The sequence below is a fragment of the Acinonyx jubatus genome, chromosome C1 (genome assembly GCF_027475565.1).
Source record: "Acinonyx jubatus isolate Ajub_Pintada_27869175 chromosome C1, VMU_Ajub_asm_v1.0, whole genome shotgun sequence".
Classification (NCBI taxonomy): Eukaryota; Metazoa; Chordata; class Mammalia; order Carnivora; family Felidae; genus Acinonyx; species Acinonyx jubatus.
In genome coordinates, this window is record NC_069381.1 from 56,131,103 (window position 1) to 56,153,723 (window position 22,621).

Sequence of the window (22,621 nt, forward strand, 5' to 3'; positions counted from 1 at the left end):
AACACTCAGTATGAGTGAATTAGTCATTAGTAAACTAAATTCCATGAGGTCAGTGGTTTTTGCTGTATTTTCTACAGTCTTCTCAGCACATAAAACCTTGCCCTACATATAGCATGTGCTCAATAAATATATGTTGAATGAATAAATGAAATAGTATTTGTTATATACATGAAATAGTTTTATTCATAATGGCTTCTTTTCTCCACTTCTTCTACACACCCACTTTGACTTTAGTTTAGAGCTATGCTATGGAATACTCCCTGACACTAGCTCATTGAGTCCTGAAGTTTAATGTGCATATCTGTCACAGGGGAGGCTATCAAAATGCAGATTCTGATGCCATAAGTTTGGGGGGGAGCCCTGAGATTCAGCATTTCTGACAAGCTCCCAGGTGATGTTAGTGCTTCTCTTGCATATGCCCAATTCATTCCCACCTGTTCAGACCCCTGAAATTCCATTATCATCATTATTGTTGCAAAAGGCATAATAATCCTTTTTGGTTTGCACATGTCTCCAGGAAATACATTGCTTTTGAGTGGTATTGGTCCAGTATATTTTGAGCAAATGAACTTCTAATTATTGTTTAAGGCTATTTTATATTTTGGAAGAATTGTAACTTTTAATTATAGAGAACTTCAGATGTAGAAAAAAGCAAAGAGGATAGAAAACTCCCATATATTCATCACAGCAGTTCAGTAATTATGAATTTGTGGCCAATCTTATTAATCTATAACTCTTCCCACCACTAGATAGATATTTTGAAGAGGATCCATGTATCATTTGACTCATAAGTAATTCAGTAAGTATCTCTAAAATATAAATCTTAAAAATATAGCAACAATCTCATTCTCACACCCTTTGAATTGATAATTTCTTAAAACAATTTTTTTTAACATTTATTCACCTTTGAGAGACAGAGACAGAGCACAAGTGGGAGAAGGGTAGAGAGAAAGGGAGACACAGAATATGAAGCAGGCTACAGGCTCTGAGCTGTCAGCAGAAAGCCCAATATGGAGCTCGAACCCATGAACTATGAGATCATGACCTGAGTTGAAATTGGCCACTTAACAGACTGAGCCACACAGGCACCCCAATAATTTCTTAATATCCTCAGTTGAGTATTCAGTGTTCACATTTTCTAATTACCTTTTTATTGTCCTTTTTTCAATGATTGTTTGGTTTGTTCAAATCAGGGTTCAAACAAAGGCTGCACATTGAATTGGTTGGTGTGTCTGTTAAAATTATTTAATTTTAAGATTATTTGAATAAACATGTCTCTTCTCTCTCTTTTTTCCTTAAAAAAATTATTTGGTGAAGAAATGGGATCATTAGTTCTATAGACTTTCCCATATTCTAGATTTGGGTGATTGGATTGTCATGATGTCCTAACAAATATTACTTTGTCCTTTGTATTTCCTGTAAACATATAGTTAGATCTAGAGGCTTAGTATGTTTTAGATTCTAGTTTTTTGTTAAGAATGACTCATAGAGGCTGTTGGAGGGCATTTCTTAAATTAAAAGGCAGTTGAAGACTGCTGGATACCTAAGGATAAGAGGAGGAGAGAGCTCACTAAAATGTCCAAGACTGGGAAGCTTTTGGCTACACAAGCTTTGGAAACCCTGGTTTTTCCTAATGTGGCTAAAGGTGGTACCTTGTCAGAGGTAACTGATTCAGACAACTCTCCTGGGAAATGCTTGTACGGTTATGTCAATTGGCTTCTTAAGAAGCTGGTGTGAGTCACGGCACAAAACTATCTTGGATTCAAAAGAAGAATGGAACCAAGTTTTCAAATGTCATTAAATTCATGGAATTTATGCTAGGATTAGAATTTAAGAAGTAAGAGAGGAATTAAGCCTGTTGAATTTGACCCAGATAATAACAGAATGTCCTACTCAGTGATTACTGAGTACCAGAGGTTAAATAACTTAGAAGTCAGACTCCAGGGTTTGTGGGCACAACCTCTGTACTATACCACTTTTCGAGGAAGTATGTCACTCCTCTGCTAAAACCCTTTAGTGTCTCCCATGGAAAATACACAAATTTATTAATCTAGTGTACAAGGCTCTTCATTGGTAGACCTTGCTTATCTTGACAACTTCATCTCTGAAAACTACCTTCTTTCTCTCCTGCCAATCCATAGAAACAAAGAAGATAATACCTGACCCAATTGCATTGAAATTATTTTACTTCTTTGAATGCACCATACTTTCCTACTTCCTGGCTTTTTCACATGCAGTATTTCACATAGTCTTTCCTCCTATGTCCTTCCTTCGACCACTCTTTCATCATACCAATGCTTACTTAGCCTTCTGCTTCTAGGTTCAACTTTCTTTTTTCAGAAGGCTTCTGATGATCCTCACCTGGAGGTTAACATCTCCTCTGAGCTCTCATAAAATTTGTGTTTCTGCTCTGTGGGAATTTAGTGTACCATATTTCCATTCCTTCTCTGAAAATATGACCAGAAGATCTGCAATGCAAGAGACCACTTCCATCTCATTCATTGCTTTTATCCTAGAAACCCTGTTGGTTTCCTGCCCTGTATTAAGTGCTTGAAAATATGGTTTGAATTAAGGACAACCAGGCTAGCATCTTCAGATAGAAATAGGATAGACTTAGACAGAAAGATCTGCTCCCTGTAGACATTCAAACCACACTTCTCAGATGAGGCCAAGCTTCTTTAAACTAACATCATAAAATGAGGTCCTCAGATCCTTGCCCATTACTTTGATCTTCCCTGATACACATAAACCTTTTGGTGAGCTAATCTATTTTGCTTTAAGCCCCGTCTAACAGATAGGTGAGGTAGAGGAGCCATATAGAATATGCATTCCATGAGTACTAAAACCTGCCTATGGCTGAGAATTTTTTAAATAAGGCATGTTTGTACATGGAGCTGCATTTTATAAAGCTCCATTAAGAGGTGTGGGGGCAGCAATCTGTGGTGATCATTCATCACCCTGCCCACACAGCAATTTTAAGTTACTTTGAGGCAGTGTTTTCTTTCATCTACAAACTGATAGTTCACTAGGGGGCTGGCATGCTGACTAATATATGTAGCGTTATTGGTGGCTGCTTAGAAACCCCCTGTTTCCCCGAATCATGTAAATTGTATTATTTTGACTCCCACTGACGAAGTGTGACTTCTGTTAACTCTTCTTGCCAAACTCCCTTCTTTTCCCTTTGTCAAGTTCTCAAAGCACTTGCTTCTCAGTAGGACTTAGAAAATTACTGAGGATGTTAGAGTGTATGTATTTTTATGTATAATACAACTCATAAAATAGCATGCATATTGCAAGGAAAAACCTAGCCTCTCTTTTCCTCTTCTGTTTGAAATTATATATGAAATATTTAAATATAAGAGGGTGTTTTTCCTTGTTGGTGTTATAATTTAGCTACGAGGAACTTCCTGACACAACATCCACTAACCATCCACTAACTGGGATACTTGCTAGACGTCATCACTCTAAAATGATTGGATTACCAGAAATCAGGTCCTTCCTCTGAGGGTGGAGATATAAGGAATGCTGTGCTTTCATGATCAATAAATCTCTTAAATAATTCCAAAATGACAGTTGATTGGATTGATTTACTTGTTTCCAAATTTCAGCTCTTCTGTTGGAAAGTTAGCTTCTCAAGGACTGAAACAATGTTTTATTCATGTTTGTATCCCTTTCAGTACATAGCACTATTTCATGTATAAAACAAGTTATTCAGTATATGTTGAATTTAATTGAATATTCATTGCCATGAATTGTGAATCCTTATTAGAAAGGATAGATGTATCCTTATTTCTATTTCTTATCTTTCTAAGAAATATCCTTATTTCTATGTGTTCATCCTTATTAGAAAACATTAAAACATAAGTACTTTTTAACATAGCACAGGCCATTCAATAGATATGATCCAAGCTTTAAAAATATTAAAATATTTAGCTTCAGTACCTCAATAAAAAAGTTCTATTAAGTATTTGGGGCACACAAAGATGACTGTGATATGATATCTGAATGTAGATACATTATAATCAAACATGGAGGTGGATATGCAAACAAGGATTCAGTTACTATGAAGGCCTTCTGGATATTTCTAAAATTATCAAAGGTGAGGATTGGCCACTCTTGAGGATGCTCATAAGTTTGTGGTACAGATTCTTATTTTCAAGGCAGCTCTCCCAAAAATCCAGAGTAATCTAGCCTGGTTGATCTAGTCAGTCATTCTAAGAAAACCACAATCATACCTCATACCCAGGACTAACTCCCAATGACTTTTTGGACTCATTTTCAAACCCTCCCCATCTCCGTAAACTTCTCTGATCCTTAAGCTCTCCCTGTGTTTTCTAGAACTCAGCACTGATCTTCAGCAAATCTTGAAGTGCAACCCGTTTTCTTAGCCTCCCCTTTATTTTTCTTAACAGAAACCTGACTCTCCTCACATGTTTTCCCCAGATTCCTCTCCATCACAGGCTGTTTTGTCTCTCAAACCTTTCCTATATAGACCCCGAAAGTGGGAAAGATGGTATCATTATTTCTCTGTGCCACTTTCACACCATTTTCCCTTTGTCCTCCATAAAAGCACCCAACTTTGAGTCTTACGTCATCAGGTTTTACCACCCACCATTATACTTTGCTGTAGTCCTCCACTACCCCCTGGGTCACTTCCCCTTATTTCTCAAAGATTTAGCTCCTGGCTTATTTTTACTCTCTAAAACTAACCATGTCTTAATTCTTAATGATTTCAATATATGTAATGATGATTATTCCAACACTATTGCTTTTCAGTCCCTTTAAATCTTCTGCAATGGTTTTATTCTACCTTACCGTACAAACTACCTTGGTCATATCCTGTAGCTGTCATTACCAATAACTACAACTGTTGTATAACTATACATTTAAATACTATCTAAGTACCACTACCTTCTATCTTAATGACTTCCTGCCTTTTGTAAACCCCAACTATAATCTTCATACTCACTGGAACTTTCAGTTCTTTAAACCTATATCCTTGTTTCTCAGTACTTTTAGAGCTTCTCCACTACGTCCTACTCTTGACTCTGTTATTGACTTTCTGGAACACCTGCGTGAATCACTTTATTTATGCATCAGATTTCCTCATCTGTAAATTGAAGAAATTGCTAAAAGTAATAATAATGCTAATAATAATAATAGTAATAATAATATGGTCAACTTTTACTCAGCACTTACTATGTGTTAAACAATATTATAAATACTTTTTATTTATTATTTCATTCAATTTTTACAACAACGCTGTTATTCTGTTAGTTAGGTGAGAAAATTGAGGCAGAGAGAAGATAAATAGCTTATCTAATGTAGGTAAGCTATCATCTCACTTATGAGCTAACTACTCATAAGTATGTGGACTTCTTTAGGAAAACCTTCATTTGAAAGCAGTTTTAAAAATAATTTGTTTTGGGGTGCCTGGGTGGCTCAGTTGGTTAAGTGTTTAACTCTTTATTTTGGCTCAGGTCATGATCTCACAGTCGTGAGATTGAGCCCCTCCTTGGGATTCTGTCTCTCCCTCTCTCTCTGCCCCTCCCCTGCTTGTGCACATACACGCTCTCTCAGAAAATAGATAAATAAACTTAAAAAAATTATTTCATGCTGTTGTTTGTACCTTCCAGTAATTATAAAAAAAAGTAGACAAAACTTGTCTTCCATTCTAGACTTTGACTACTCTCAGAGCTTGTGAGATGTAATGGATATGCGTTATATCCCTGGTAAAGAGGAAGCTGTTAAATTTAATGTAATGTTGGTAGTCTGGTAGATGGGAGAGGGTGAGGACTGGAAAGATTTTTTTCTGTCTTAAAAGAAATGATAATAAATGTATAACACCTATTCATTTTTAATTTGGAGTCCTGCAAGAGCCTGTGATATAGTTTGGGTAAGCATGATTTTCTCTCTGGTTGTAAATTAAGCAAAACAAAACAAAAGCAGAGGTAAGGGACATAAAAGAAATAACTACAACTGAACTTTGGAGTAAACAGGATTTAGAATCCTCTTTATCATCCTCAAGATAGCAAGCCAGCATATTTGCTCAGTGACCAAAACTGAAACCCTATTACCATCGGTTACTTGTGTTTCCTCACTCAGCTCTACTTCTAATCAATCCCCAAAGTGACTCCAGTTCTCAACATTTCTCTGAGCCAACACATTTAAAGGGTGCACTCATTTTCAGAAGTAACAATGGTTTCTATCAAAAGCAATCCTCAGTTATAAGTGGAGCAAGGCTTCTTAAAAAATATATCTCACAGAGGACAAGCTAAGTCATGTATAATTTACTTTCTAAATGTGTTCGAGTTTATTCTGATTTGTCTTTCTGAAGTTATGAACCAGGTAGTCAGAAAGCATAGGTCTCACTGATTCATATATCTGTATATAATCTCAGTTCTTTTACTTTATTCCCACTGCAATTATCCCAAACTGGGCCTTCATCATTTCATACTGAGATGATTATAATTTCCTCCTACCTGATTTTCCTGCTTTCAGTTTCTCCCCTCTCCATTTCATTTACCACACATAACTAGAATGATCCTTCTAATAGGTTGAACTAAAGAAAATTGCTGATATTTGACTATTTTTGACGAGTGCAAGAAGAACAAAAGACAATTTCATGTGACCTAATATAACATAGATACAACTATGTTATTCTTTGGCTTAAAATCTTTTTGTGGTTCTTTGCTGTCCTTATTAAAAACTCCACATTCTCCAGAATGATATACGGGAGCATGCTCTGTAAACAACAGACACTAAACTTGACTGCCTGACCACAGTTCAAAAAGTCAAAGGCTTGCAGAGATCAGATGAATAGTGTAAATATTTGACATGACTAGAACAAGACCTAAGAGTGGTGCATATGGGGAATGCTGATTATAATGCAGCACAAGCACACCCTTTCTGAAGGAGCCTCTCCACTAGGTTGTTTCAATCATTTCAAACTTCTGATCCTCCAGAAAAGTTTCATCAGCAATAGTATTTTTTTAAACATTAGTAGCAGATATGTATATAGAGTGTAGTATAGGCTAGGCATTACTCTAAGCCCATTTCAATGTGGTTAGCTAATTCAAAATTTTAATAATCATTGTACAGTCAAGCGTAACACGTATATAAACAAAATGTGACCTGAAAAATTCCTTTTCCTGGCTTTGTTCAGACAGGTCTGACAAGATATCAGACTATTTTTAATCTTCATACAAACCAGTCATTTATACACCTTGAAGTTTTCACTCCTGTGGTATTCTCTGTGTTGAGTTTTTTTCCTTCTTTCCCACCCTCTTTCAACACTTCGACTCCAGTTGGCAAATTTTTATTCATTCTTTAAAGCTAAATTCATGTCCTCCTTTAAAATTTTCTAATATCCTTCTGACCCTTGTTTCCTCTTTCATAGCACTTCCCCCCGCCCATTTTTTTCCTCAGCACATAGCTCATACATAGTAAGCACTGAAAGTGATTTATTAAATAAGTGAATGACTATTCTAGAGGATTATTTAAAGCCCATTCATTTGTTTAACAAACATGTTTGATCATGTATTATGTCAGACAGTGTTTTATAAGAATCTAGAATGCTTTTGTGAAAACTAGAAATAATACACTATAAACTCTCTAGGTTTGTACTTTCCTGAAGTATCAGTTGTAATAATTTTATCATTTGCCTAAACACTTTGCAACGAGTCAGTTCCTTAGAGCCTTTATCAGTACCCAACAGATAATGGATTTTGATATATCTTGAAAATGGGAGTTAGGTAGCAAGATGCAATTTCAGAAAGCTATTCCTTTTCAAAAGCTCAACTAGACTTGTTTGGCAGTTTCCACTAGCCCTATAGAAAATCAGGGAGAGGGAGAGGTGTAGTCAAGTTGCTTTTGAATGCTATGTGACATTCTACTGATGGAGGTTTTTTGTTTTTTTGGGGTGTGTGTGTGATATTTTTGTTGTTGTTGTTGTTTGGTGGTGGTGGGGAGTAAGGGGAGAGGAGAGGAGAGGAGAGGAGAGGAGAGGAGAGGAGAGGAGAGGAGAAGAGAGGAGAGAGAGAGAGAGAGAGAGAGAGGGAGAGAGAGAGAGAGAGAGAGGGAGAGAGAGAGAGAGAATCTTAAGCAGGCCCCACATCCATGCAGAGCCGACTCAGGGCTTGATTCCATGATCATGAGATCATGACCTGAGCTGAAATCAAGAGTCAGATGCTTAACTGACTGAGCCACAGAGGTGTCCCTAGTGATTTTTTTTTAAAGATGAATTCTCTGCTTTGTTTAAAATACACACACACAAACACACATACACAGACATAAGATAAGGAGATATATACGAGGCAAAGAGAAAACAGTGGTAGAGACATCACAGGAACTAGGAATGTTATTAATATATAGGCACACATACAAAGACACATATATACATACACACATTTTTCTTAACATTCTAAGATTGAGTGAATCAGTGTCTGAAATCACATTTCCAAGTTTTCATATTACTATATCTCAAATGGTAATGATCTCATTATGGCTATGTATTAATTTCTATTGCTGAATAGCAAATTATTACAGATTTAGTGATAACATGTATTTATTTAACAACATGTTTATTATCTCATAGCTTCCATGGGTTAGGAGTCTGGATGCGGTTTCGCTGGGTCCTCTGCTCAGGATCTTACAAGGCTATAATAAAGGTGTGTCTGGGTTGCATTCTCATCTAGAGACAGGGCAGGAGTGGAATCCACCTTGAAACCTTTTCAGGTTGTGGACAGATTCATTTCCTTGCAGCTATATGACTGAGGGCCTTAGCATTTTGTGACAATTGGCTGGAGGCTATGCTTGGCCTAGGGGCCACATACAATTCCTTGCCACATGTGCTTCTCTAATGTAACTGCTTACTTTGTGGAGCCCACAAGGGAAAGTTCTCTCCCTAGAAATGTCTCAGTCTGCCTTTTAAGAGCTTGTTCCTAGTTAGCTCATCCCCATCCAAGGGAATTCTCTTCTGATTAACTCAAAATGAACTGATTTGAGGCCTTAATTATATCTTTAAAAAATTCCTTCATTTTTGCCATATGCTATTGGCTAAAAGCAAGTCACAGGTTGTTATGGCCTGAATTGTATCCTCCCCTGACTGCCTCCCTGCCCCTGACTGCCTCCCCGCCCCTGCCCCTGCCCCTACCCAAATTCATATATTGAATTCTTAAACCCTCAGTACCTCAGAGTGTGACTGTATTTGGAGATAGGATAAAGTTAAATAAAGTCATCAGGGTAGGTCCTAATCCAATATAACTGATGTCCTTATAAGAAGAGGAGATTAGAACACAGACACACAGAGGAACGACTGTATTGTGTAAAGACAGAGAAGACAGCAATCTAGAGCCTAAGGAGAGAGACCTCAGAAGAATTCAACCTTTGATCAATACTTTAATTTCAGACTTTTAGCCTTCAGAATTGTGAAAAAAATTAATTTCTGTTGTTTAAGCCATCTAGTCTATGGTATTTTGTTATGGCATTCCTACGAAATAAATACACATGTCCCACCCAACTTTAAGGAGCAGGAGTAGGAGTTGTTGGGAGTGGGGATGTATACAGGGCATAAAAATCAAGGCACAGGAATCCTGGAATCCATCCCAGAATCTTCCTTCCATAAGCTACAACCACAAGTAGCTTAATCTGGGGAAGAAGAGATGGAGTAGCATCATGCATCGATTTTGGGATCTCCTTTATTTCCAGGAGGATTATACTTCTCTATCCTTCTAAAACCAATGAAATGTGAGCAAAGGGGTCCAGTATCACTTCTAAGTGACAAGATGAACCATTTAATGCTAGTGTTCACTTCTCTAGACCTTCTGGGGCAAACCTGAAGATTTTCTGTGGTGGTGGTAGCCTCTTAATATGGTGAACCTCCATCAAACTGGGTCCCTGAATATTTATCATGAATAAAGCCCTACTTACCAAACCACACTAAACATGTACCATAAGCAAGAACGAAACTTGTATTAATTTTAAGCCACTGACATTTTGGAGTTGTTTATTCTAATACTATAATCTAGCCTAACCTGGTAAGACAATTGAGAGTGAGTAAGTTTTACATTGTAAATGAACTAAGGGAGTTAAACAGTAAAAAACAAAGTACTTGAACAAATTTGTGCAAAATTGTGAAGCAAGGTGGCCATTTTCTTTATATCCTATGAATTGCTGTCAGAAGTTTGTATGATACCAATTGGGACTGATGAAATGATAACAAGAGTTCAGATGAAAAATAAGATGTCCCTCTTTAAAAGATTCCTCTGATCAACAGTTTATATAAAAAAATTATCTCGTGAGTCATCAGCTCCTATGATAGAGCTGTATCTAACTCTAATACTGGGGTAGAAGAAAACTATATAAGATAATCTTAGAAAGTTCACCAGAGCTTTGAAGTGAATAACCTTCAAGGTGAATTAAAATTCTATACCATATTGCCTCAAGCCTGTTTTCCATTTCGCTTTCTCTTTCCCTCTCTCTTGCTCTTTTATTCCCAATCATCTTGAATCTTCCTCTTTTCATTATTCTACAGTGGTTTCTGTCTACATAGTACACTGAAAAAGATAATTGTTGATTTTTTTTTTCTGGTTTGAAATCAAGAAAAAATAGGGAGGACTTACAAGGCTATGTTTTGTATAACTGAAAAGGAGTTGCAGTGAGATAAAGCTGAAGCAACAAGAAAGAATTGAAGAGCTGGAAAAAAGCTCTTGTAATATGATTCATTTCTAATTCTTAACTAGCCTCCATAAATGGAGGCAGACAAATCTATGGAGTCATCTTTGTCTTTCACTATAGTGCTATCTTCAGATAAATGCTTTCAGGTAGCAATATTTTAGTTCAGATAAAAGGAAGGGTGGCTACCCTCTCTAATGGGAAGGAAGTCATGCAATTTATCCACTTTTGGCAAGTGACATAATAATATGTCAAAATCTCTGGTCTCACCCGCTTTGTGAGAAGCAGTTCACTTTCTCTTTCTAGTCCATCATCCCCACTGAAGTGTTACTTGGAACTGTCAAAGCCACCTGGAAAAGATCAATCTTTTTTGGTTAAGCAACTGTGAGAAAGAAGAGACATCAGGGGAAGCATGGAGAAGAAAGAATAGGTTAGATAGCATACTACTTAAAGACAGATCTGTTCTCACTGTGTGTGTACACACACACACACACACACACACACACACTCACACACACAAATAAAATCAATTATCAGAGAGTCAGACCAATAAGTATTATGGTTACTCTGGAGACCAAAGTAGACCCTGCAGAACATAAGAATTTTTATTTTATTTTTGAATGTTAACATTTTGCTACCATTCTTGAATTAAAAAAAATCTTAAATTACTTTAATTAGAAGCATTTAACACCTACTGTGAAATGGGTTTGATTATGTCTAGACAAGCATAGAATTTTTAATGTGTGTCTTTGTTACCCCACAGATGTGTCTATTTTCCCACTTTGAAAAGAAGTTTTGAAAGCATACAGTCCATTTCCTGAACATTGACAAGAAGCAGAGTATTATACTCCATTTGAGCACATTTATATTCTTAACATTTGGGTAAACAAATAAGAAGGTTAAATAAACCAGAGAGAAGACAAAAAAAAAAAGCTATGATAATTACCTCTGTATGTGATCAATCTACATTATTTGAGGGTTTCTATGTGTATGTATCTGGGGCTACTCTTGGTTTATGTAATAGAATAGAAAAATGAAGTGAAATAGATATTATAATTTTACATCTTAAAAATGACCTGGAAATTTAAAGCTGGCTTTTAAATGGTTGATTAACTGTAAGATGATTACTTTTACCTTCAGTAATTTTAAGCATTCTTCTAGATAAACTGCTTTTCGAACTTTGAACTATAATCCATTGTATTTAGGAAGTCATATGAAGCATAATTCATGACTTTCCCCAATCTTTTGAGGATTAATGCCATATGTATGAGAGAGAATAAAATGATTTTGATGATATTAGTCTTAAGTTTTATAGGAATGCCCAAACATGATTGTCAACCATTCTCCTTACTGAGTCCTTTGCCTTATCCCCACTCCCATTTGCAATCCATTTCTAGGAGTCCTTTTAATTTTTAACATTTGATTTTTTTCTCAAATTTATCTACATCTTTCTACCCCTAAAGCCTCCCCTTTTCTTTTATCTCATCTCTACCCCACTGTGCTAGTCTATTAAATCATCTCCACGGCTTTGCTCTTGCCCACCTCTAATTCATTTCCCACATTTTAGTAGAATACTGTTTGTAAGACAAATCCGATTGTGTCACTCTCCCAACTTGGAATATTTCAAAAGGATCTTGTCATCCTTAGCAGGAAAAGCAAGATGCATAACATAGCTTACAAATTCCTATAGGATCTGTTTCCTGCTCATAGCCCCCCTACCCCCAAATCCACAACCCAGTCTCAAAACTCTCCATGCTGTCTATCATGCAGCTGCCTTGGCTGACTTTCTCTTCTATGGATATATCATGGTCCCTCCTGTCTTTGGGGCCTTTGCACTTTCTATTCCATGTGTCCAAAGCGCTGTTCTCTTTTTCTGCTTACCTGTCTAGTGCCTACCTCCTTCAAGCTTTGTCTCAAATGTCAGTTGCACAGGGAAACCTTTTTACAGACCCCAGACTAGACCTCTTGTATATTTGTGTGACACCCCATACTTTTTATTTATAATATATCTTGCAGGTTGTAAATATAAATTGTGCTGTCATGAACTTTCAAAGTTACAAAGTTCAAATGTGTGCAAAGATGTAATCTCCTTAATTTCTGTTCAGCAGGAATGAAGGAAATTTCATTTCTGTCTATGATACAGCTAAATGTTGCCACAAGTCACTTCCAGATTTTTTTTTCAATTTCTTTCAGATAAATACAATTCTTTCGGTTCAAGAGCTTTCCCTCTCTCATCTCCTTTTCTTCTCTTAGGAAGATAGGAGTTCTTGGACCTCACAGGAGATGGGGTACCTTGTTCATAATGATTCTCTATTCTCTATAACCTGTGCTGAGATCTACCTGTTCTTTGTTCCTCCCTGTGCTGGCATTTCCTGCTACTACAGCTGATCTTGCAGTGACCTCTGATTGCCATATCCATGCTTTCTGTCTCATTCTAATCTCTACCCCAAAGGCCTACTGACCTGTTTTTAAGACTAGATTTTTTTCCTGATTGCAGGAAGTAGAGGTTGCTTTCAAACTCAGTTGATTTTCTATACCCTGCTGGGGTCTGCTGCATTCTGTGAGGCTTCCTTCAGGTTCATCTACCTAAGGACACCTCACTCAACAATAGCCAGAGCAGAGATGTGGTACCATGTTGGAATTTGGCTTTCCTATGAGCCTTGACTTCTTCCCAGAAAGCAACAGGGGCAGCAAGGCCCTGCTGTAGCCCAACTTACCTATGGTTTCATCTCAGGAGAAGGCAGAGCTAAGGGTCCTTTCTCAGCAATGTGCAACAACCAGAGGCTTACTCTTTTTCTTTCACAGTTGTGAAGCTCCTACCCCAGATGAAAACTGGCTTTTCTTTGATCATCTTTCTAATATGAGACTGTGGATTAACTTTGCATCTATCTTCCTAAGATTTTGCCTCCTTTTATTATTCAGATGAAGCTTTTATTTTGAAACTCTTCTCATTGTCTTTCAGGACAATTTTCCCTGCAATGAGCTTTTAAAAAATGCATTCAAAAACTCAGTTGATTTCTGTTTTCTAAGCTGATTCACACTTTCCTAGGGCAACAAGGATGAATTTGAGAAAAACAAAAACAAAAACAAAATTGGTTATTTTTCAAAATGTTACCTTTCTACACATGGTTGATTTTTATATTGTCCACAGAACTGTAAACTCTCCAAAGTCAAGAGTCAGGTTTCCATATGTGATGGTATCCCATAGCCCCCATTAAAGCTATTAATAAATATTATCGAAGAAATGAATGTAAAAACAAGAACCTTAGCAAAGGGAAATAAACTCGTACTTCACTTTAGTAGGTTGGGCCAAATCTTCTAAAAAGATTATAAGCTCTGCTAGAGTTGGTAGTCTGACCTGGGGTTTACCTATCTTGACCATCTAATATTAAGGTCTTATCTCACTCTGGGCTGGTCCTAAGGGGGAGGCCATGGTATTCTTTTGTCTCTGGCTACAGGGAATAATGAAAGAGATAAGAGCATTATTACAGCCAGAAAAAGCTTACAACCCACAGAAAGGGTGCAGAAGAGGGAGGAAAACATCAGAGACATGGCTGAGCTTTTCAGGTGAAACAAGTGTCATGGGTCACTTTGTTGCAATGGTCCTATGGATAAAAGGAAGGAAGAAAAGAGCCATACTCATTTTCATATAATGTATAATGACCTATTATTTGTGAATGCCTCGCAACTAGTGATATGGAATCTGACTAGTATCTCTTTTCTTTGGGAAGAAGAGAAAAGAGAGGGTATAGGGAGCTCTCACTGCTGTCTGCCAGCTGTACTTATTTCATTAAACCTTCATAGCCTAACCTGGCCCAGAGAGCAACTAATCTTTTTTGCTGTATGTGACAGCAAACAAATGTTGGGCTATGACCAGCTGATGGAAGCATATAGTTTTGGGAGTTGGAATACAAAAGTAAAATAAGATTCCATTTTCTTTTTCCCCACCTACTTTTTATTATTGGCTTTTATAGTAAGAGGAATTTTCCAGTGAAGTTTCCATTTTAAGGGTCAGTCATTTCCTTCTTTGCTTTATTTTTACCACGCTTCAGATTTCACAAAGAAAAACATTACAGAGGAATATAAAACTAAACTGTGATGAGCCTCACAATGCAGCACAGTTTAGAAATGGTTTGGGGAAAAAACACTCAGAATATTTAGGAGGTTTCTTAAGATCACCATGAAATGTACAAGGCCTAAAATTCTATTTAGATTATAATTTCAGAGTTAACAAACAATTACTGAAGTAATTTTGTCCATCATGCATAGTAATTACTTCATTTGGTGATTTGCTCAAGGTTAAACTGTAATTCAGTGTAAACTCTTAGGCAGTGATTTTGACTTCAACTAAGCTAGTCAGACTCTCTATTCAAGTAAAGTAAATATAAACACAAGAATGGAAAGGAGAAGAAAGCTGTAGTCAGGATATCTGATAGCTATGTCTTAAAAAAAAAAAGTCCATGAATTGGTGTAAAGATGGCCAAATCTTTCTTGACTGGGCTTTGTCCTTGTACAGGACTTCTTTATTCCCTGCTGCAATCCCAGTTTTCTATCCAGTATCTTTCTAATGAATTTCTTTGGTTAAGGGAACCAGAGGCCATATGTGTTGCTTATAATCAAAGAATCCAAAAAAGATTAGTTAAGTATCTTTTTTGTATGTTTTTCTACTGCTTAAGATTTCTCAAAGTCCTTTGTATGCTAGTGTGCTAAATATACATGTGGTGATTTCTATATTTATTTGACCTTTCTCATGGACCATCTTTTGGACTTTTTTTTTTCTTTTTTGGCAGAACACATTCTGGAAAATACAGCATTACACACCTGCTGCATTTCTGTCCCTTGAGGCACTGCCTTGCCCTAGAGCTAACTCTCAACCTACTTAGCAGAGCTTCAAAAGTCTTTCCTATTTATAAATAAAGGTGCTGCATTGATGATATGTCATAGTAGGTATGTGATGAAGATAGTTTGGCCTCTGTGTTGCAGTGTTGCAACAGTTAGAATACTGGTAGCAATTTTACTTGAAGCATTCTGGTTGAACTGAGTACGGTTCTAGGGTTTCTATGATTTTTTGTTGTTGTATTACTGACTCAGGTACATTCCAAAAAGGTTTTATGCTTTAGTTTTCCAAGAGGTAAAACAGAAAGGAATATTTATTTGATATCTCTCTGACCGACGGCAGGTTGAATTAGGTAATATCTATAATATGGCCTGAATTCTACAGAGACAAGACTTGTAAAACATTAACAATAAATGTTTGTTAAAGAAAAGACTGCACAGTGCTTTTCATGTATTTTAATCTAATATGTAGGTAATTGCACAACCAGAGTGTTATATCCTTCTGAGTAAAGATAAAAATATAAGTTACAGCAGTTCACATTGAGTTCTGCACATGTTTAAGAAAGTTAGACCTTGTGGTAGAGCTATTGCTTCTCACTAATCCTGGGAGTGGAGACATGGGTTGCTCCATAGTCAACATCAGTGGGGGAAATGCATTAAAAAAACACATTATGGATCATATCAATGGCATGTCATATTTCTACTGCATGGCTGATTAGGAAATACATAAATTGTCCATTGTCTTTGCTCAATATGCTCTCCCTTCCTTTTGCCACCGTTATTCCAAAATGAGGCAAAGTAGTTGAAGAAAACTGATAAATTTGAGTAGAAGGCAATAATGCATTCTATTCATTAATCTCTAGAAAATCTCTCACATTTAGCCCTCTGTATTGAACAGATATGTTATTGAATATTTAAAGACAAATACCACTCCAAAATCATGGCCTCTTTCCCTGGTCTTCACAAAGAGGGTTTTTACAAATGGAGGCATGCTCTCAGGAAAGTGAGTCTTGCTTTCCCTCATATCTTGAGTATTTAGCATAGAGCCCCCAGTGGAGGCTTGATGAACTCTGAACCTAACAAAAGTAGAAGCAATGATAGACAAGCATGAGGAAAAGGGCACTGACAATGATACCCTTGAGCCTTGAAGGTTTGGAGGTTGCTGACAAAAGTGAGTATAAACTCCTGAGTTCTCTTCCTCCATGGGAATCTTGGTCACTCTTGGAAGGCACGGCAGAAGCAAATAATTTGGTCATCCATTAGATGAGGTTTCAAACTCCATTAGCTGCTGCTTTCTGTGTGGGGACTTCTAAATGGAGTCACACAGTTAATCAGAAACACTCCCAAATGGAAAAGAGTACTCTTAAGTTTAGTCAGAATGTATTAGTGACATTTACACAGAGCTTGCTTCTGTCTTCCTTACAAACTTATATCACCCAATGTACCTCTTTTCTGAAGTGAGGTGTTGTTTCATGATGTTGTTCATTAATTCATTAATCCAACAAGTATGTATTGAATACTATTGCATGCAACATTGTCCTATCTTCTGGTGATATAATGGTATCTAGAACACATTCCTTGCCCTAGGGTATCTCATATACTAGTTGTGAATTTATTGTATAATAATAATAGTATAATTTATTGTTAATTTAACTTTGGTAAGAGAGTAGAATTAAATGTTCTTACCAAAAAAAAAAAAAAAGAAAAAAGAAAAAAAAAGTAAGTATGTGAAGTATGGATGTTTCAGTTCACTCAGTGGAGGAAATCCTTTTGATATATATGTGTGTGTGTGTGTGTGTATATATATATATATATATAATTATATATATTTTATAATTATGTATATATTTATATATATAAATCCTTCTGATATATATGTGTATATGAGATCACTATGTTGTGAGATCACTATATCACTATGTCACTATATCAGATCACTATGTTGTCATTTTGAATTGCTTACAGTTTTGTCAATTATACCATAATAAAGCTGAAAAATTAATGTAATTAACCAGGTGATTTTACTACAGTGGAGTATGCATTTGACAAATTTAAGGAACCTGAGTGGAAGAGAGGAGCACTTAAACTAGTCTAAAGCAGGGGTGCTTGTCAGTTGAGTGTCCAACACTTGGTTTCCACTCAGGTTATGATCTCACAATATGTGAGTTTGAGCCCCGCAATGAACTCCACGCTGACAGCATCGGACCTGCTTAGGATGATTCTCTCTCTCCCTCTCTCTCTGCCTCTCCCCTGCTTGCATGCTCTCTCTCTCTCTCAAAATAAGTAAATAAACTTAAAAAAAAAACTAGCTAAAGCATACTGGATCATGCATTCCAGAGGAGAACTGAGCTGACAACTAAAAGATGGATAGGAATTGGATAGCTGAAGAAAGAAAGATAAAGGGAGAAATATCTCTCTCACATAGAAAAGTATAACTTTTACTAGCCAATGGTTTTGAATGCTTAATAAGCACTCCGTGATTTAAATATATCTCTTTTATTTCTTATAATTGTCAGAAGAAAGTAGTAGTAGTATTCTCATCTTAAGGGTGAAGTAGTCTGTTAGAAGATAAGTTGTTCAATCAAGGTCACATAGTGAATAAGTAAATAAGTAGAGGAAGCTAGATTCAAACTCAGGTTAGTCTGACCACAGAACCTGAGTTTTTCCCCATGAAATGTACTGGCCTTCATCTCTTTCTAACTGGCCACTTTTAGTTGGACATGGGATAGAATTGTGATTTAAGGCCACCAATTGATTGATTGGTTAGGATACAGTCAGATTATCTATCTTGTGAATTCTATCAAAGAAATGATTAACACTGGAACTGCAAGCTGTGATATAGAAACCTGGGGTGGTCAGAATGGAACATGTATAAAATGCACAAATGAAGGGATCTGGATAATAGAGAGTGAAAAGAGGAAAGTTTGCAAAGACAGGAGCTGAGGGGAGTCTTCTGAGAGATGGAGAGAAGAGACTTGGTAGCTGCATCTCTAGTCCCAGTATCTATGAGGCCATTATGTTTGTCTTCTGCCCTACAGTGTCCACAAGAGTATTTGTGACATCTTTACAATCCATAAATATAAGTCAGTTTCTGTTTCTGTCAGCCAAAAAGTTCCAGCTAAAACACATTCTATGTGCCAGACCTTGTGCACAGAATATCTCTAGTCTTCATTCATAAATCACTCAGTTCAGTATGCATTTTGGTGAGTTGTCTTATTATTTCTAGTTAACAACAACCCATACAGAAGAGCCAAGAAACTTGCTCAAAATTAAACAACTGGTGGATATCAGAGCTAGAATTTGGGTCCAAGACATGACACTCTTACTCTAAAGATTATTCTGCACTGTACACAAAAACACAAATCAGATCGTTGGTACTTAAAGAGGCCAGAGTATTTGTCATGCCCCTGCCAAATAAGTCACTGTATGATTTAGGATATTAGCCTAAAATTATTTGGCCTCATTTTTATCATGTGTAAATGATGGGGTTTGGTCAAAGCAATATAAATATACATAAATTAAAAAAAAATCTATGAACATTTTTATAATAGTTGGTACTTCCTTTCTTTCTCTGTACTAAACATTGCTATTTCAGCAAGACATGATACCATCTGAAGTATGATTTCAAAACTGTGTAACTTTATGCACATGTTTTAAACTTTCGGAGAATTGATTGTTACATTTTTGAAGGAAAATAGCAATACCTAAGTTACAAGATTAAATAAAATAGTATAAGTGAAAGTGTTGATTGAAATGCCTGAAACATTGCATGTTCTTCCTTCCTCCCTTGGTCTCTCTTCTTATTACTTCCTTTTCTTCCTTCCCTCCTTTTCATACTCCTTCCTTCTAAGTGTTCTTTTAATTCAAGTGAGGGCTTGTATTTCAGGAATCATTTTTAAAGGGAAATAAGAGACATGTTCCAAAGAGTTTAATGGTAAGAGCCACAGGGAGGAGTAGGAGGGCAGGAGTTCCTGTCCAGTGTCATTGTTTCTCCAGAGTAGTGCCAGGGGAATGGAGGAGATGAACTAATGTGTCATTATCGCCTCTGATCTCCATAATCATTGCTTCTGGAACTGACACAAGGGCCAGATGTGTTTCAGAGAAAACATGTACATTTGGCTTTGGAAGAAGGCTTCAAAGCTTTTAACAACCCCTTAAGAATGCCTGATTAACCTCAGGGAGGTACCCAGGGGACTCATTTTGCCCATGAAGAGTGTTTTGGAAGGGGAGAGATGAGATGGGAGGCAGTAGGAATACAAAAGTACAAATAAAGTGTCAGGAGGTTCATATAAAAGGTATCAATGTCAGATCAGAACTAGAGGGCTTCCTGATGTGATTTCCAAGTTGTCAAGTTGGCTGTGAAAGACTATGAGAGGATAATGAGAATGGCTGACAATTTTAGGTACAGTGATTGAAATCTTTTCCCATTGTCTATTTAGAATAGAGCCTATCTAGAGTCAGCCTATTTGGGCTGGGAGTTTCTTAAGCAGGGCTATTCCATTGTACAGCTCCAAGGGACATCATTTGCATTGTAATCAATGAATGTCACTCCTGAGGTTGTGCAGTTGTGAAATACAAAGCCTACTATAATCTTTGGTCCAATGCCTCATTTGTAGGTGAAAGAGCTATTAGACTTGGAGAGGGCAAGTCCCAGGCCAAGATCATATAGGCAGTAGCAGAGTTGAACCAGAAGCCAAATTTCTCTACTTTCAGTTTGGTGATCTTTCAAATAACCCGTGACTCCTAGCCTATGGTTTGCAGTTTTCTAGGACAATGGAATTGTTGCAAGGAGTGCAAGGAGTCTGTGTGTGTGTGTGTGTGTGTGTGTGTGTGTGTGTGTGTGTTTCCCAATCAGTGTACACCAAAGGTACAAATATTATCGTGTATTAGACTTTTACAATTTCTTGTGTTAAAAAAGGTTGGCAACTACTGATTAAATCACTTTGCCCATCAATCAAACTGCTAATGTATATATTGTTCACTCTTTACTAAAAAGAGCATAAACAATACTTTGGAAGCATGAGACCCTGAGAGGTACCTACCAGACATCTTGTATGATGAGAGAATATCCAATGAGAGTCTGCTATTTTATCTTGGAAATACATTATAGTGCGATATGATGTATTCATGGAAAAAGCTTCAAATTCAAATCCAACTCTGTCACTAACTGCATGACCTTTGAGAAGTCACTTAGCCTCTCTCCTCTCTTATTTTACTTTATAGGCAATTATTGAGTCCTCACCAGGTTGTAGGAATTTTCTGTAAAGAAACAGATAAAAGAATTCATCATAACCTTAAGGATCTCACAGTCTAATGAAAAATGAGAAAACAGTTGCTACAAAGTACAGTAAGTTCTGTGATTCTTTTGTTACTGTTGACAATAGGAGCCTATAGGAGTGAAATCTACCTGGAATCTGGGGAGATAAAGGGATGTGAGGATATTCTTCTCAGAAGAATAATTATATTTATAATTATAAACCAGAATTCATCCCAGGCAAGTGAAGATGGAGGAAAAGGAAAACTTTCCAGACAGAAGGATGTCGTGTTTAAAGGCAGACAGAGGAGGATGAAACACTATGTACTGTCTGGCTCTCAATTTCTTACTCTCAGCTCCTTGGAACCTGAAATTGCTAAGTAGGAAATTCGAAATTTATTAACTATTTTCCATATTTTAAGAAACCTAAAATCACAAAATTTCCCACTTAAGTGCTGCTGAGGCTAACTAAATTATCAAGTTACTTAGCCTTTGATTTGAATTATAGCAACCAAGTTGACCTCTCTGGGTATTCTTGCCAATCAGAAGTACCATTTGAGAATTACATGTGGTATTGATTTATAATAATTCAAAACATAAACATGTTACTTAATAAATACAATTTTATAGATAAAGTTCTTTCAACTTAGATGAATAGAAGAAGACGTAATTAAAATACATGAGGTTCTAGAGTGCCATTATATGCTTTTGGGAAGTAGGACATTCATCAGTGTGCTTAGCTTATAAATATTACTCAAGAACAACATGTTGAATTAATACATAAACAGATGTCTAGGTTGTAGACAGTCTTCCTTGGGGACTCCCTTAATTCTTTTGTTGTTCATTGCTTTCAAACCCAAGTTTCATTTATTCTTTCCTCTCTTTGAGATTCATGAATCAAAAAACAGATACTAAACATATATATCAAAATGTCTAGATTGCCATCTCTCTCCTAAAGCAATTATATTTATAATAAAGTCAATAAGAATTCAAAATACCAAACTAAGATACTAGACTTCTACCTAGGATAAGGATACTAGAATATTCTTACAAGGATAAGGCTATCTATTCTGAATTATAATTAAATGTAATGATGACCTGCTTAGATTTTAAATGCCTAAGAAGTCTAAGTTTTGGGTATAACTTAAAGGAATTTTCAGTTAAATTAGGTAAAAATAAATACAGACAAAATGTTTTAAGAAGAGGAACTAGATAGTCATGGTGCCCATCCCCATGTCTCTCCAGTTTCCCAGTTCTCTTCAAACAGATTCAGTCTTTAGTTTTGGCCATAACTCCACCAAACACATCACTTTGACATCTACCTTCTAGCCTCTGTATTCAAGACTAGTTGGTCTTTTTAGGTGTAAAATAGAAATAGAAATGTAATACCAGGGCACCTGGGTGGCTCAGTCAGTTAAGCATCTGACTCTTTATCTCGGCTCAGGTCATGATCTCATGGTTCGTGCAATCAAGCCCCATGTTGGGTTCTGTGCTAAAACATGGAGCCTGCTTGTGAATCTCTCTCTCCCTCTCTCTGCCCTCCCCCCACCCCCCCACACACACACTCTCCCTCTCTCTGGAAAAAAAAGTGTAATACTAACTTTGCAAGATTTCCCTGAGGATAAAATGAGGTCACACATGTAAAATATCTAGCACACAGAACATATATTAAACTGTTGTTACTATGGGGTAGGCAGCAAGGAGTAGTGTGGATGGCTTGAATTTGAAAGGAGAACAACTAGGTGTATACTTTCTCTCTGCTTGTTACCAGTTTTGTGATCTTAGGCAAGTTAACCTCTCAAAACTGCTTTTCCCAATGTGTCAAGTGAAAAATAAAACCAGAAAACAAATTTTCTG

At 36.7% G+C, this 22,621-nt stretch overlaps 1 long non-coding RNA gene across 1 annotated transcript in view; it reads left to right on the forward strand.

The window, feature by feature from the left end:
• The window catches only part of LOC113599318 (uncharacterized), a 272,963-nt gene extending 251,634 nt beyond the window's left edge, over positions 1-21,329 (forward strand). The window contains exon 8 of the long non-coding RNA XR_008294943.1: positions 20,734-21,329. This is a non-coding gene — a long non-coding RNA (uncharacterized LOC113599318). The remainder of the gene's footprint in view (positions 1-20,733) is intronic.
• The last annotated feature ends 1,292 nt before the right edge of the window (positions 21,330-22,621 follow it).